The following is a 17039-nucleotide window of genomic DNA, read 5'->3' as shown; positions in this document are numbered from 1 at the left end:
CCTGTGGCTTACCAAAAGTACAAGGATGTTTTCGATGCTCAGGGGGCGGAGGTACTTCCACCCCATAGACCTTACGACTGTCCTATTGACTTGGTCCCTGGGGCCAAGGTACCTTCAGGACGCATCTACTCCTTGACCCCAAGGGAAGACCTGATTTTGAAGGACTATATTCAGAGTTCCTTGGACTCCGGATTTATACGCCCTTCACGTTCACCCGCTGCCTCCCCATTATTTTTCGTTCCGAAGAAGGAGGGAGACCTTCGTCCTTGCATCGACTATCGGGCATTGAACGCAGTCACAATCAAGAACCAATATCCGATCCCTCTGATTTCGGTTTTACTGGATCAATTGGGGTCGGCCAAGGTGTTTACTAAACTGGACTTAAGGGGTGCATACAATCTTGTACGGATCCGCGAAGGCGACGAATGGAAAACTGCTTTCAAAACCAAGTATGGTCTCTTCGAGTATTGTGTTATGCCTTTTGGCCTGTGTAACGCTCCAGCTACCTTTCAGTTTTTCATCAATGAGGTATTCCATGACATGTTAGACCATTACGTTGTCATATACTTGGATGACATCTTGATCTATTCTCCTTCGATTGCCTCTCATGTCATTCATGTTTCCAACGTATTGCAACGATTGAGGGAAAACCGTCTATACGCCAAACTGGAGAAGTGCATGTTTCATGTCACTGAGGTGGAGTTTCTGGGCTATAGCATTACTAATCAGGGTGTACAAATGAGCCGTTCCAAGGTCGCTGCTATTTTGGACTGGCCGCGTCCCAACACATTGAAAGCCTTGCAGTCTTTCCTTGGTTTCGCAAATTTTTATCGGCGGTTTATTCAAGATTATTCTGCCCTAGCTTCTCCACTAACGGCTCTCACCAGCACGAAACATCCGTTTAAGTGGAATGCACAGGCACAAACCGCATTTGAAGCCCTGAAATCCGCTTTCACTTCCGCTCCTGTTCTTCAGCATCCAGATATGAACACACCATTTGTTGTTGAAGCCGATGCCTCGGATATAGCCTTGGGCGCTGTTTTATCCCAACATTGTCCAGATACAAAGACTCTCCATCCAGTGGCTTATCACTCCAGGAAACTTACGCCCTATGAAAGAAATTACACTATCACGGAGCGTGAGTTATTGGCTGTCAGAGACGCATTCTTGGTATGGAGACACCATCTGTTGGGTTCTCCCGAACCGGTACAAGTCTTTACGGATCACAGGAATCTCTTAGCCCTGCAGTCGGTGAAATGCACCACGGCTCGCCATGCTAGGTGGCATGAATTCTTTTCAATGTTCAATTTCACCATCACCTACCGTCCCGGTTCCTTGAATTCTAAAGCAGATGCCCTTTCGCGGCTTCATGGACCTCCGACTCCCTCTAACCTTCACGGCTCTATGTTACTGCCTACTCAAGTAGTGTGTGGTTGCACGTTACGTCCTCCATTAAACTTGGCAATCAAAGACTGGGTGAATAACCATCCCTCCGAGTTGGCAAGCCTTGGTCTGGAGCTGGTTCATTCACTACCCTATAAACAGGGCAAGATATTTCTGCCAGATGTTGATACTCGGCGTACCGCCATGCAATGGTGTCATGATGCTGCTATAGCGGCCCATCCGGGGGTTGGTAAGACCTTGGACCTCTTAGGAAGGTGGTGCTGGTGGCCTTCTATGAACAAGGATGTGAGGGAATACATAGCTGTTTGTGCCGTTTGCGCCCAGTGCAAACATCAACGTGGTAAACCTGTGGGTCTACTACAACCCATGCCTATACCTGAAGCCCCGTGGAAAATGCTTTCCATGGATTTTGTCGTGGAGCTTCCTTTGGTGGAAGGTTACAACACTATCTGGGTAGTGATTGACTACTTTACCAAGATGGCTATGTTTGTACCGTGCCATGGTGTCCCTACTGCTCCGGTACTGGCGGATCTATTCCTGAAAAATGTGTTTAAAAGGTTCGGCCTACCCACTATGATCATTACGGATCGGGGACCGCAGTTTACTTCTCGCTTTTGGAGGTCTTTGACCACAACCTTAGGTATCGATGGCAGATACTCCAGCGCCTATCACCCTCAAACAGATGGCCAAACGGAGAGGCTTAATGCCACCATGGAGCAGTACCTCCGTTGCCTCACTCTTCAGCGTCAAGGTACCTGGGTCTCCGTATTGCCGTTGGCGGAATTTGCCTACAATAATTCCCTCCACTCCGCGACCCACATGTCCCCATTTTACGCTATGTATGGTCGACATCCACGGTCCTTGCCTCTTGATGCTGAGCCACCCTTGCACAATCCCGCTGCCTTAAATTGTTTCAAGAGACTCTCAGACACTCATGCCTTAGTGAAGAATCAACTGGTTCTGGCCCAGAAGCGTTCAAAGAAATATGCGGATGCACGACGCTCCTCGGCTCCTTTGTATACTCCTGGCATGAAGGTCTGGTTGTCTACGAAGAACCTACGATTGTCAGGTCGACGGACCTTGTTACCACGCTTTGTGGGTCCCTATAAGGTTCTGCAAGTCATAAATCCTGCAGTGCTCCGTCTAGCTCTACCTCCTACCTGGAGGATACATCCGGTGTTTCATGTATCCTTGGTGAAACCTTGTCACCCATTGACCAAACTGCCTTTACGCCCGTCTCCTGTCAGAGTACAGGGGTTCGACGAATACGAGGTGGCTGCTATCCTGGATACCAAAGTGTGCAGGGGACGGCGTTTGTACTTGGTCGATTGGAAGGGCTATGGTCCAGAGGACCGCACATGGGAACCAACTGAAAACATTCATGCCCCTGCCCTTATGGCCCGTTTCTGGTCCTCTCGGGGGGTGAGGTCCCCTTTGCGGGAGGATACTGTTATGTATGGGCACTCGTTCCTCGCTAAACCACGGGCTCGTTTCCCTTTAAGGAAGGCTAAACCTGGTACCTGGAAATTGGCATGGCAACGCTGGCGTCCACTCTACTCCTCCCTCGGACCACGTCGAGTAGTGCGCCGGTTTGTCACGTGAATTGCTTCCTTATTAGCGCCTCCTCCTACTGGTTCGGTGCTTCTGATCACAGATTAGTGGCGTTTGGAATTCTGTTTACCCATATCTGGTTCTTGTTCTCCCCGTTCCTGTCCTTGTTACCCTGTTCTTTCCTCCACAGTGATTGATCACCTTGGCTCCTCGACGCGGACTGTTTATTGGATTGCCTTTTTCTTGTCGCCTTGCCTGGAATTGCCTCGTCTGGTTTCTTGATCTCGGATTGCTATTGGACCTCTTTTGCCTGCTCCTTGGATACCTCGTTTTCTTCAGGTCAGACCTCATTCCTCTTCAGTATTCTGTCCTTGGGATTTCTGGAACTTTGAACTGTAGTAGTGGTACACGGACTAGAGACTTCCTGTGTGTACTAGCGTCCTCGTGCCGTCGGGTCAGGGTGTTATTAGGCGTCCTCGTGCCGTCGGGATAGTCTTGGACTGCTTCTTGTGGATTGCTTGGATTCCGCCTGCGAATACTATCCTTCTCCTGGGACACAAACACCGGTAAGCGGTTAACCTTTTACTGATAAGACTGGATAGAAGGAGGGGGGTGGTCTTTGTCTTATTGTTATTGGCAGTTGTTATTACAAAACCTTCCTTTTTGCATTGCATGGTATATCTTCGGTATCACATTTTACAAACTTGTGGTTGTGGTGTGTTGTTATCTCACCTATGCAGGTTTGGTTCCGAATTGCTGCATGATACCCTTATCCAAGTCTCCTTGACATCCCGCATTTCGACCCGAGTTGTTCCACGGAGACTCCAGGATTTCCATCGGCATCCATTCTTTTCTCCAATAGATCGCTCTGGTTCTTTCTAGTCAAAACCAGAGGGGTACATTGGGAAGAAGAATTCATCGGCTACACTACGAGGGCAAATCTGGTATCTGACAATCGACCTGGTACAAAGAACGGTAAAGCCGATGCCCTTTCTCGGATGGGAGTGGAAGAACACTTGGTCAACCCTAAACCTGTACCAATCATTCCCGAACAAAGAATTCTGGGTGTAATCGCCACAGAATCCATAGAGGAAGTTAAGGATAAAGCCAGGCAACTTGTAACTCCAGCAGACATACAGAATTGGCATCTGCAGGGAAAGGACTTTGCAGTAAAGGACAACTTATTGTATTTCCAAGAACGATTATACCTACCCAGCACAGATTTACAGAAAAAAGTAATCTCTTGTTATCACGACTCTTTAATGGAAGGTCATCCCGGTATAGCCAAGACCTCAGAAAAGATCAAGCGCTACTTCTGGTGGCCGTCTTGGAAAAAAGATATCAGAGACTTTATAATGTCCTGTGGAGTATGCGCCCAAAACAAGAGTCAAAAGGAAAGACCAGCAGGCCTCTTACGCCCTATTGACATCCCACCTCGCCCTTGGCATACGCTTTCTATGGACTTCATCACCGATCTACCTCCATGCTCCGGATACAATACGATTCTAGTAATCGTGGACTTATTCTCCAAGATGGCGCATTTCATTCCGCTCAAAGGCTTGCCAACAGCAGCAACTCTGGCCCGAGAATTTCTCGAAAACATCGTCCGACTGCACGGTTTTCCTTCGGTTCTAATTTCGGATCGAGGTAGTCAATTTATTTCTCATTTTTGGCGAAGTTGCTGTCGGTCGGCTCAAATTGATGTGAGACTATCGACCAGTCACCACCCTCAGACCGACGGACAAACCGAGAGGACCAATCAAACTCTGGAACAGTATTTACGCTGCATGCTGCAACAAACTGAAAAAACTTGGAAAGATATCCTTTGGATAGCCGAGTATGCCTACAATAACTCTGTCCATTCGGGAACTGGGAAAACCCCGTTTTTTCTTTTGTACGGCAGTCACCCTCGAACCTCGGAGTTGGATCCCCTCCAAGATCTTGAAACACCAGCAGTAGACTACCTGCATTCTACAATCACCCAAGCCTTTAAGGAAGCTGTTTCTCACCTTCAAAGGGCTAAAGAACAATACAAGAAAGGAGCAGATCAACATCGGAAGGAAGCCCCTCACTATCAAGTAGGGGATCAAGTCTGGTTATCCACCAAATATCTATCTCTAAAAGGGCCACGCACATTCAACCCAAGATACCTTGGTCCCTATTCCATCACTACCATAGTAAACCCAGTAGCGGTCAAGTTGGACTTGCCCCCGCACATGAAGATACATCCGGTCTTCCACGTCTCTCTATTAAAACCCGTGCAGCCTCAAACCCGACTAACCAAATCTCCAAAACCTATCCTAGTGGATGGAGAACTCGAGTTTGAAGTCAAAAGCATTCTGGACTCCAAGATCTCCAAATCTAAACTATTGTACCTAATTGACTGGAAAGGCTACGGCCCCCAAGAGAGATCCTGGGAACCTGCTGAATATGTCCACGCTCCTCGCCTAATCAAAAGATTTCACCGAACATTTCCTGACAAGCCAAAACCCCCGGAGAAGCCCGGTTTGGGAGGGGCCTTGAGGGGGGGTACTGTCATGATCTCTGCTTCCAAAAGGTCAGGGTTTTCCCAACTCCCTTGGAAGCAGATCCATAACCCAGGTTCCGAGTGCCAACCAGTCCCAATTGGGACCTTTTGGACCCAGGCCTGGCGCCAGTGGCACCAGGCTCATAAATATGCCCAGTCCCAGCGCTGGAAGCGCCGGGCTCATAATGCTTGGGTGGACTTACCTTCAGCAGACCATGCTGCTTACTTGCCTGCCAGTTGAGCCTCTGATCCTCTTCTGTTTGGAACTACTTTTCCTGTTGGGTGGGGCTGGAGCCACTCCCTAGATTCAGAACACTGGAACTCTTCTGGAAGGCAGGAACTCTTTTCTTACCAGGAACTCTTTTCTTACTTAGGCGTGGCTGTGGAAGGAGACACCTAAGCACTACAGGAGGCTATTTAAACCACACCCGGTGGATGAATCTTGCTTTGCGTTATTCTGCAACCTCTGCAGCAGAACGCTCATCGTGTCTTCTGCATCCGGTCCTGGGCCTAAGGAAAAAGGCTTACCATCCTGAATCCAGTCTTCAGCAACACCTATAAAGACAAGAAAGAACAGGTTAGCATTCTGGCATCTGAAAGGCAAAGGCTTACCATCCTGAATCCAGTCTTCAGCAACACCTATAAAGACAAGAAAGAACAGGTTAGCATTCCGGCATCTGAAAGACAAAAGTTTACCAACTCTTCGCACGCTCCGGAGGCCTTCGGCGCTGCATCCCGCATCTGAAAGACAAAACAAGGTGCGTTTAAAGACATTGGGGAACTTTAATACTCACGTGCCATTACTCCTTTCCACATCTAATCCAGTGGGTATTCCGGCACCCTGCAGCCGCTCCGAACTCGTACCTGCAAAATAAAAGACAGTTAGAGCGCATAGTGAAGCAGGCAACAAGCGCTTACTTACGTGCTTCCAGGCGCTTCTATTCATCACACGGGCTCCATCTTCAACTCACTTCAGCCCGTCATCCGCCATCGCCGGAACCCTGCAAAACAAGAGACATCATTACTAAAGACTTTAAAGACATTTGAATGACTCGAAACTTACCGTTCGTGCAGTAAACGACGGACAGCAGTCCTCTGAAGTGAAGAGGCCTGCGCTACCTATCCAGTGAAGAAACTGGTTACAGCACCCTGCCCCGAGGCAGATGGAGAGCTCGGCATTCACTTACCTAAGGTGAGAGCGTTAACCTTTGGGGGTCTACAGGAGAGCAGAAGAGGAAAGAGATAGGGACACCCCAATAACCCCAGTTCATTAACCCCATATTTTCTATCTGCAGACATCTTACTCTACACGTCAGGCATACAGTGCACAGAGGTCCAGCCCAAAGAGCCAACCGGGTGCTACACATCACCTTTGAAGATACGGTAGTCGCCCAGTCAAGACCGGCGCCTCTGCGAGAATCAGGTGAGCGTTACACTGTAGCAGAAAGGAACAAGGGTTGGTACTCCCCTTATTTTCTCATCCCCAAAAAGGACGGAGGATTGAGACCCATCTTGGACTTAAGAAATTTGAACAAATTCCTCAGGGAGGACAAGTTCAAGATGGTGACCCTTTCTCAGATCCTTCAGGCTCTTCAGCTTCAGGATTGGCCTGTCTCATTGGATCTTCAGGATGCTTACTTTCATGTGGCAATCCATCTCAATCACAGGAAGTACCTGAGGTTCGCAATTGGTGGTTCTTATTATCAGTTTTGGGTTCTACCATTTGGGCTGACCTCTGCCCCGAGGGTTTTCACCAAACTGATGGCGGTGGTGGCAGCGAGTATCAGAAGAAGGGGGATTCATGTCTACCCTTATCTGGACGATTGGCTAATCAGGGCGAGTTCACCCAAACACGCCCAGGAACATCTGGCTTTGACCTGCCACTTCTTGCACAGTCTGGGCTTCTCCCTCAATTACAAGAAGTCACAAATGATTCCAAGCCAAAAACTCCAATTATTCAGAGCAATCCTGGACACTTCCTCAGGGAAAGCCTCGCCTTCTGAGGAGAGAGCTCACCACATTCTGCAGATAGTAACGAAGTTTCAAAATGCCGAACATCTACCGGCATTCGACTTTGTAAGGTTGCTAGGCCTCATGGCATCCTGCATTTTTCTGGTGCCAGAGGCCAGATTGAGGATGAGATCCCTTCAATGGGCCCTCAGGACTCAATGGTCCCAGTTTTCGGGGGAGATGTCCAATCTTCTGCAAGTCTCAACCAAAGTGACTCAAGATCTCCTATGGTGGGTTTGCAGGGAGAATATCCTAAAGGGGGAACCTTTTTGGCAACCATGGCCGGAGATAACGCTAGTGACGGACGCCTCACTCACGAGGTGGGGAGCCCACACCAACGATCTGACAATCAGCGGTCGTTGGTCTCCATCGGAGTCCAAACTACACATCAACTTTTTGGAGCTGAGAGCAATTAGACTGGCGCTGAAGGCTTTTCTGCCCTCTGTACAGGGAAAGAATGTCCTGATAATGACGGACAAAACAGTGGACATGTACTACCTCAACAAAAGAGGAGTAGGATCACTCCCACTGTGCAGAGAGGCAATGCAGCTCTGGTTCTGGGCAATGCAAGAAGGAATTTCTCTGTCGGCAGTTCACCTAGCCGGAGAGCTGAACACGGCGGCGGACGCTCTGAGCAGGCAGAGCACAGTCTCCCACGAATGGGAACTAGCTCAGGATGTCCTTCAAGAGATCTTCACCCTTTGGGCAACCCCTCAAGTAGATCTGTTTGCGACCGGTGCCTAACATGAAGTGCCAACTATACTGCTCGAGGGAATTTCTCCCAAGAGAATCTCTAGGGGACGCGTTCGTAGTGGACTGGGTATTTCCACTCCTTTACAAGTTTCCTCCTGTCCCCATGATTCCTCAAGTAATCAGGGGGTTGAGAAAGTTCAGGAGAACCATGATCCTAATTGCCCCAGATTGGGCCAGGAGAACGTGGTACCCGGCCCTTCTAGACATGTCCATCTGCCCTCCAATACGTCTTCCACAAAGAGAGGATCTTCTCTCGCAAGAGGAAGGTCGGGTTTTCCATCCAGAGGTCAAGACACTCATCCTTCACGCATGGTTTCTGAGAGGCTAAGATATAAGGATTGGGACCTCCCGGACGACATCATGGAGATTTTGCTTCCGGCCAGAAGGCCAGCAACAAAATCCCTTTACCGGTGTTGTTGGAATAAGTTCAGTAACTGGCGCAGAGATAAGAATGTGGATCCATTCCTTTGTAATACTCCAACAGTACTTTCTTTCCTTGTACACTTAGCCAATTTGGGGCTCCAAGTTGGCACTATTAAAGGATATTTGGCCGCGCTATCTATCTTTAAGCGCTCCTCGAAAGAGGTGTCCTATTTCAAAATGCCTTTAGTCATTCAATTCTTGAAAGGGTTAAAAAATGTATACCCTGCGACACCCTTTAAGGTGCCCATCTGGGATTTAAATCGAGTATTAAAATTTCTCATGTGTGCCCCTTTCAAACCTTTACATTCTTGTCCATTAAGACTTCTCACTCTTAAAACAATTCTATTAGTGGCTATAACATCAGCCCGCAGGGTAAATAAGTTGCAGGCACTATCTTGTAAGCCTCCTAACGCCATCTTCCATAAGAACAAAGTTATTCTAAAGGTCAAACCATCCTTCTTGCCTAAAATAGTTTCTGATTTTCATCTTTCACAAAAGATTGTCTTACCTTTTTTTATTCTCCTCCTCACGCTAGTAAGGAAGAGGAAAGATTGCACAGACTGGACCCAAAAAGGGCTCTCAGTTTCTATATTTTCAGATTAGCAAATCTTTGACAATGTGACCAACTATTTGTTGGGTACACTGGACACAAATTGGTCCTTGGAGTGTCTAACCAGCCTCTATCCAGATGAATAATTCTAGCAATCTCTGAACGCTATAAATTGGCTGGCAAAGAGCCTCCAGATGGATTAAGGGCTTATTTTACTAGAGGTATGGCAACTTACACAGCTCTTCAGAGGGTTGTCCCGGTGCAGGATATGTGTGCTGCGGCCACCTGGTCGTCAATGCACACCTTTGTGAAGCACTATTGCTTGGATTCCACCTTATATCAAGGAGGACTATTTGCAAAAGCTGTCTTTCATTCAATACATAACTAAAACTGCTGGTACTCCCACCTCCAAATTACGTGGGAGGACACAATCCATTCGAAGAACAAGTTACTTACCAACTGTAACGTTCTTTTGATTGGATGTTCCTTCCACGTATTCCTCATCGACTCTCCCAACCTACCCCTCCGTACAGTTTACGTCTGTTGCACTCTAGTTTCCTTAAGAGCCTATGGATTTAAGACCTGATCAACTGATGCGACCATAAACTCTGTAAAAACAGAACTGAGGTAACGGGCGTTGCTCGAGCCCTTTATCCAGCGGATGACGTCGACGCTCGACGGCGGCCCTCGAGGGACTATGACTCTGCAGCTTCGAGCACAGCGGCCCCTGGTGAAAAAATGTTCCGAAGCAGCAGAGCTGGGATACAAATATCATAAAATGAGGAATACATGGGAGGAACATCCAATTGAAAGAACGTTACAGTTGGTAAGTAACTTGTTCTTCTTTAGCAGCCTGGTAATGGGGACCACAACCTGTGAAAAATCTCGAATGAAACGTTGATAAAAATTGACAAATGCAATGAAACTTTGTATGTCGTTCACGTTTGTTGACGTCGTCAAATCCATCTTCAGACCCTCTAGAGACATGACAAATCCCAAGAATCCGACTTTGGACATGTGGAATTGACTTTTTTCAAGCTTAGCAAACAGCTTATTTTCCCTCATCTTGATTAACACATTCCAGACATGTTCTTCGTGTTGGTTTATCTCTTTGGAAAAAATCAAGATGTCATCAATGTAGACAACTACAAAAACGTCAAGGTATTCACAGAGCACTTCATTGATAAAAAAACTGAAATGCTGCCGGCGCGTTACAGAAGCTAAATGGCATTGCTTGTTACTCAAATAATCCGAAGCAATTTCTGAACGTGGTTTTCCACTCAACCCTGTCTCTAATCCTTACCTAATTATATGCACCCCTAAGATCCAATTTAGTGAATACATTGGCCCCCTGAATTCTATCTAACATCACTGAAATCAATGGAAGAGAATAGAGATTTTTGATTGTGATCTTATTTAGGGTTTGATAATCGGTGCACGTCCTCAAGATTTTATCCTTCCTTTGCACACAAACTAGCGGGGATGCTGCTGGTGATTGTGAATGACGAACAAAACCCTTGGCCAAGTTCTCTTCTAAATATTCTTTCAGGTGCTCATTTTCTCTCTCAGTTAAGCCATAAATTCAGACGCAAGGAATCAGTGCCCCATCCTCCAAATCTATTTTACAATCATACGGATGTGCAGAGAAAGTTCACTTGCCTCCTGTTCACTAAATATGTCCTCAAATCCCTTGTAACATTCGGGAAAAACTCCTGCTACTGTTCCCACTACATGTTCCACCACAGCGCCTTCAGCCAAATGCAATCCCAAAGCCTGCACAGCATCTGGTTGTGACCATTCAAACCCCTCCACACAGCATTGTTCTCTGCAAAATTCTAATTTAAATTCTACTGTTCTTTTGCCCCAATCAATGGACTATATAGGGTTAACCACAGCATCCCTAGAAGGATTTCATAAGTTCAAAGACTATCTTCTCGCTATGCCCTTCATGAATCTAAATTCCCAGCTGACAAGTTGTATCCACAGCACTCACATGCTTAGGATTTTTTTTGTTAAATACTGGAACCCCTAGTCTGCTGGCCAAAGGTTTGTCCATGAAGTTCCTTGTTGCTCCTGAGTCTATGACATATGGACCACCACACCTACGCTTTCCTTCCCCGAATAAGGATATGTTTAGTGCAATATGCAGCACTGAATTGTGTTCGCCATCAGCTGGCCTCTTCCAGAAAATGCAGGAAATCATCTTGGAGTGCGTGGACATCTGCCAATGAAATGAGTACTATCGCCACAATATAAGCAAAAGGTTCTCTGTATGCCTCCTCTCCTTCTCTTCTTTAGTTAGTGGCGGTCTCGCCTGACTTTCCCTCACAGGGCTCCTTAGGTCATTCACTCCTACCCCAAGCCTTACTCTAACGAATATTCCTTCTTTGCTCAGATCTTCTTTCAGCTAATCTAGTGTCTACCTGCATTACCATAGAAAGTAAATCCTTGCGTGAGGTTGGTCTCTCCACAATAGCTGCCAGAGCATCCTTTAGCTCCTCGCATAACCCTCTGTAAAAGAGAGAGGCCCTCTTTTCCTCGGGCAAACCACTCACAAGAACCAAAGCTTGAATTGAGTTACATAAGTCACTACCTCCCTGCTAACATATCGCAACTCCAGCAGTTTCCCACCCACACATTTAGAGGAAATATGTCTGTCAAACATTTTGCCAAACTCTGCCTAAAACAAGTTCCTATAGTACAACTCCAAAGCTCACCATTCTACTAAGAATCACCACTCTGGCAGGACTGATAATGTGGGCCTTTCATTTTATCAGGTCCCAGCGCTTCATTCATGCAGGAGTGGATGATGATAGCCCACCAGACCCCCTAAGCCTGCTCACCAAACAATTTCTTTTAAACAATTGCTGGGCAGGCAAACCAGAGGGGAAGGGGAAGTGGATAAAATAACAAACGGAGGCCTCTGCTAATGGCCCTTGCCTTCTGGAACCTTCTGTGAAGGGCTTTAGTTCATCTGACCCAAGGATAAAACGCAGAACATTCTTATCAATGTTCTCTTCCGCAGTTTCACTATTGACTAACAATATCAATTTATTCTGTAATTTCCCAGTACCTATAGCCTTAGTCTTTCTGCTGAATGTCTCTTTTAAAAGAAAACTGTGTTGCTGAAGTTCTTTTTTACTTCTACTGAAACACTCCTTATAGTGGTGCTTCTAAACTCTTCTCACAACCTCCTTTCTATTTGGACTTGTCCACTTCGTTATTCAAAGTATGAACCCTTGTCTCTTGTTTTAATCAACTCCTGAACGTGAGTGCGGAAAGTCTTTTCTTTTAGAAATAACAAACTGGAAAGTCTTTTCTCTCAAAAATTAAATAACTTCTTTACATTAGAAAACGTTCACCTTCATTCTCTCGCTGAACGTGACCCTGTGCCTGGCTTCTGATGACTTCTCATGTCGGGGTCGCATGAGAAATAGTTCTCCAAACGATTGAATGAGCCTTACACTTGCACAGCTCTGAAACGCTGAGCTAAAAAAAACAACATCTTTTTCACTTCAGGATGAGGCTTGCAAGAGAGACATATGTTGCGCTCAAGCTTGTAGCATGGTCCTTTACTCTAAGCCTTTGCCGCAATGCTTCCTCTCTCAATTCAAACATGCAGAAAGTCTCTAGCTGAGTACATGCGCGCACTTGTTAGGATTACCGATTCGCATTCACATGCCCATTAGTAAGGTTACACGTGCACAACGCTCTTGTTAAAGACAGCATGTACTTTGGATTAAATCCTTTTTCTTTTAGCAGTTTAACTAGGATCCTGTCACAAGATTGCCAACAGCTCAGAACATGGCAAAATATTAACATCAGTTTTGTAGTCTAAATAAAGTTCTAAACTTTTACCAAACTTTTAATTGTTTCCAAAACTTATCTTATTCTTCCTGCTTAGGATTTCTTTCGTAAACTGCTCACACTGGAAATGGCCTTGGGTTGCTTTCTGTGGTTACATTTTCAGGAGCTTAAACTGCTGTGACCTGCTCTGGGTACAATTTGAGTGAAAGGCAGTTTAAAATCCTTAACAAGATTCCAAACTACATCACAAGAACCAACCCGCCAATCAACGCTGAGTGTCGCTAACTCCATCTTTCACTGGGATCACTCTAGTCTCTACAAGGAATATTACGGATTTGTACTTGCAAAATTATACCTATTCCTCAACAGCAGACTCAATGAGCAACACACCCCTTGCGTCTCACCCCAGCTAAGGGTGCTTAAGGCTGGGGTGAGACGCAAGGGGTGTGTTGCCCTCTTTCTTGCCATTAGTTTATGGGGGACCCTGATAATGTTAGACCATTCCCTGGGTCATAACTTAAAAATGATCTAAAGAACATTTTACACAATGGTTCTCACACAGGGACATTTTGAAATAAGTTGCACCCCTTGTTATTCAATTGACACCAGTACACGCCTAGTACAAAATAACTTAACTAACAGTCACTCTCTGTTACACCAAACATATGGAACTTCCTCTATTTAGTTACACAAACATGCCACAAACCGACACACAGGGCGTCAGTCAAGGACTACGGGAGTTCAGACTCACTTGGATCTGTCTCCCCCAACTTTCAAATGGAATCAGATGGATACCATTGCAAACATGCAATGAGCCAGTACTTTGCAAAGCCTTAATCAACGGACAAGCAAGTACAGACACAATTAGGTTGATCTCCCAATACCCTTTAAATTACACCAGAAAAGATAATTCCCTCGTTTACAGAGACGACAACCAAATGCCCCAACAGCATAGGGCCAACAATCCTGAACCCAATAGTTATTTATCACTTAACCATTCCCCCTCTAATTGATCTCCCTCCATTTTATACTATTCACATAATCAATCCTCACATTCGTCAGCCGGCTTACTACTAACACATCAAATTGACAGAGCAACAGAACTGCTCACTTCTCAACCCTAACACCCCCCTGCCCCCACTCTCCACAACACACCAGCAGCTTACTAGTTCCTTATAGCTCTGATACACTATTACATTATGGTAGGGGATAGGATTTCCCTTAACGGCAGGGGATGTGGAATTGTTGAGGTTATGGAGGGATGAATAATTGATGTAGTCATTAGTTACGATCATTGATGTATGAGGCTTTGCCAGGGGATACTGTTGGCACATGGGCTCTGGTGAAGTGGCAAATAAAAACAACTTGCTTTAAGTGCCTTTTTTCATGTTTTTTTTGGATTTTGGAGTGCAGGGGAGCAAAATATCTCACAGTCTAACATGGATTGATCATGCTACAATCTGTTATCAGTCTCAATCTGATTAATACATCACCCCTCTTACTTTTCACAAATCCATAAAATATGTAATGGGAGACTGAATCATTATGCCTAAAAGTAAGATTTCCCATCCTTATTCCTAAAGCTAATGTTAAACAACTGTTGTCTTTATGGAGTTACCGGATTGTACTGGTGTTCATATCCTTTCCCTGTCGACATCACATCTTTTACCTCTGCTGTAATCTTCATTGTGGTTCCTCCCCATTAGGTGTCTGTGGGCCTCATTAGGACCCTGGCGGAGAGGGTGTTACGCCAGCGTAGTGCATGGCGTACCTCTCCGCCATACTACGAGTTCCCGTAGCGCCATGGCGGCCTTTTCCGCCTGGTTTTACCAGGCGGAGAAAACCATGGCGCTACGGGACCTCGTTGTTAATTACGCCACCGTATTTTACGGTGGCGTAATTAACTCCTTCCCCACTCCCATTATACCCTATGGGGCAAAAATGGGAATGGGGAAGGGCAGAATGGGGATTGGGGATTTACCGCTCCGCCGAGGTCGGAATGGGGCGGTAAATCCGCCAACCCCCATGGCGCTATCGGCGGCTTTCCGCCATGCTTCGCGGTGCATTTAGCACCGCGAAGTCCGCCTGGGTCCTAATGAGGCCCTGTGTCTTGAGCAAGATTCCCCCTTAGTCCTTTTCACTGCATGGTCGGGATTTAATATGCGGTAGCACTGCAGGATTTTCCCCACTTTTTTTTTTGTCATTTCAGATCTACTTTTCTTCATGCTCTGTTCCTGCAGTCGGCATTTCCCCTCAGCCTATGCCGGAGTATAAAGGGTTCGCTTCTTGTGTATACTGCAAGCATTGTTACGATGGATTTCTAGAATCTGGCCTGGTGGACAGATTTTAGGAGGTCACCTAGTTATAGTGGACTGGGAACTTTGAAAAGTTAGTCAAAACCCAATGTATGGCACACATAATTCATTTAGACTATCAAGTATAAAAATAGTTATTTATTATAGTCCTTCGAACACACTGGAAAATGAAACTAACAGGTAGTATTATCACAGCACACTCTATGATACAAATATATACAGTCAGAATAGGTCCAAATATACATCAAATAACTTAAACAGCAAAACAGGTATTTCATATGCAGTAAGTGATAGAACCAAGTTTGGCGGCCATGGAATGAAGGGTGCCGGCAAGGGACCGGCACCGTGCTTTCCGGGCCGCCACATTACGAGTTCTGCAGCAGGTCCCGCTCTGTACGCCTGGCCAGACCAGACTTGCAGAGCGGGACCCGCTAGCAGTACAAGATGCTAACAACGGGCCCGTCATTAATGGGCTCGTTGGTAGCATCCTCCCCATTCCCATTGAGCCCTATGGGGGCTCAATGGGAATGGGGACGTACCGGGTCTGGGTCCCGCGAAAGGGAATTACAGGGCCCTCCAAGGTCGGAATGACCCAGTAACTCCCCTTTTGCAGGACGCAGACATGAGTTTGGGGGTAACCATGCTGCTAAAAACGGAATGGCTACCTACAAACTTGTAATGAGGCCCAATGTGCTAACTTAAGAAACCCAAACCCTAAGATGAATGGGGCCTGGTGCCTAAAAGTCAGAGGAGCCACAATGTTTCTCACCAGAATGATGTCTCTAAGAAGGATTCTATAGTCTTGTGTTGGTGATAGTTTTAAAGTTCTAGAACTATTTTACCAGAGGTAAGAAAGAGTTTCCCTTTCTTCCAGACCCAAGGCTAACCCAGGGAAAGGATACCCAACCCAGGTTCGATGACCAAAGGGTAATGGAATGAGGAGACAAAGGGACTTGTTACAATGTTATCCTATGGTGAAGCGCAGGGGACTGTCACACTGAAGTTTATTTAACCCCACTGACTCTGATTTTCCCAGATGACTTTGTGGATCATCTGGGGGCTTAATTTTGTGATATTTGTTCCAGTTAGAGGTGCTCAGGAATTGCACGTTCCAGGATTCTTCCGGTAGAATGGAAACGCAAAATGCAAACCTTTTCAGAGAAGTGCAGAATCCACCGATGCAGACCCCTTCAGGACACTTCACAGGTTGGGGGAAGGTGAGTTGCATCAACGGTCTTCGCAGACAGGCTGTGACAGGCATCCTTCCAATCGTGGTCACAGCAGCTGCTCTAGGAAAGGTTCCTTTGAAGGTGGAATGCTGAAATTCAGGGAGGAGGCTACTAGTGGCTGAGGTTCCGGACTCGAATGGGGAACGGCGACGCATCTGGTGATGTAGCCCATGAGAGAGCTGGTCAGTCAACTGGGCAGTCCAGGGACACTTCCGAAGGCTCTGAGGGGCTGGATCCACAAGAAGGCGTTGGGACTAGTTGATCCCACTAGTCCATGGGCTGAAGCACCACTCAGGGTCTTTGGAGATCAGGCAGAGGATCAGGGCTTCACCAGGCTGGCTACTAGAAGGGATGCTAGGCCACTTCAGGAGTCGTCAACAGATCTTCAGCAGGCTGCTCTTCTTCAAGGGATTCTTGGCTCCTACTATGAGCTGAGAAATGGCTGGAGATGTCCTCCTCTTATCCAAAAT

The sequence above is a fragment of the Ambystoma mexicanum genome, chromosome 11 (genome assembly GCF_040938575.1).
Source record: "Ambystoma mexicanum isolate Mex_15411 chromosome 11, UKY_AmexF1_1, whole genome shotgun sequence".
Taxonomy (NCBI): domain Eukaryota; kingdom Metazoa; phylum Chordata; class Amphibia; order Caudata; family Ambystomatidae; genus Ambystoma; species Ambystoma mexicanum.
Note: the sequence above shows the minus strand (reverse complement) of the source record.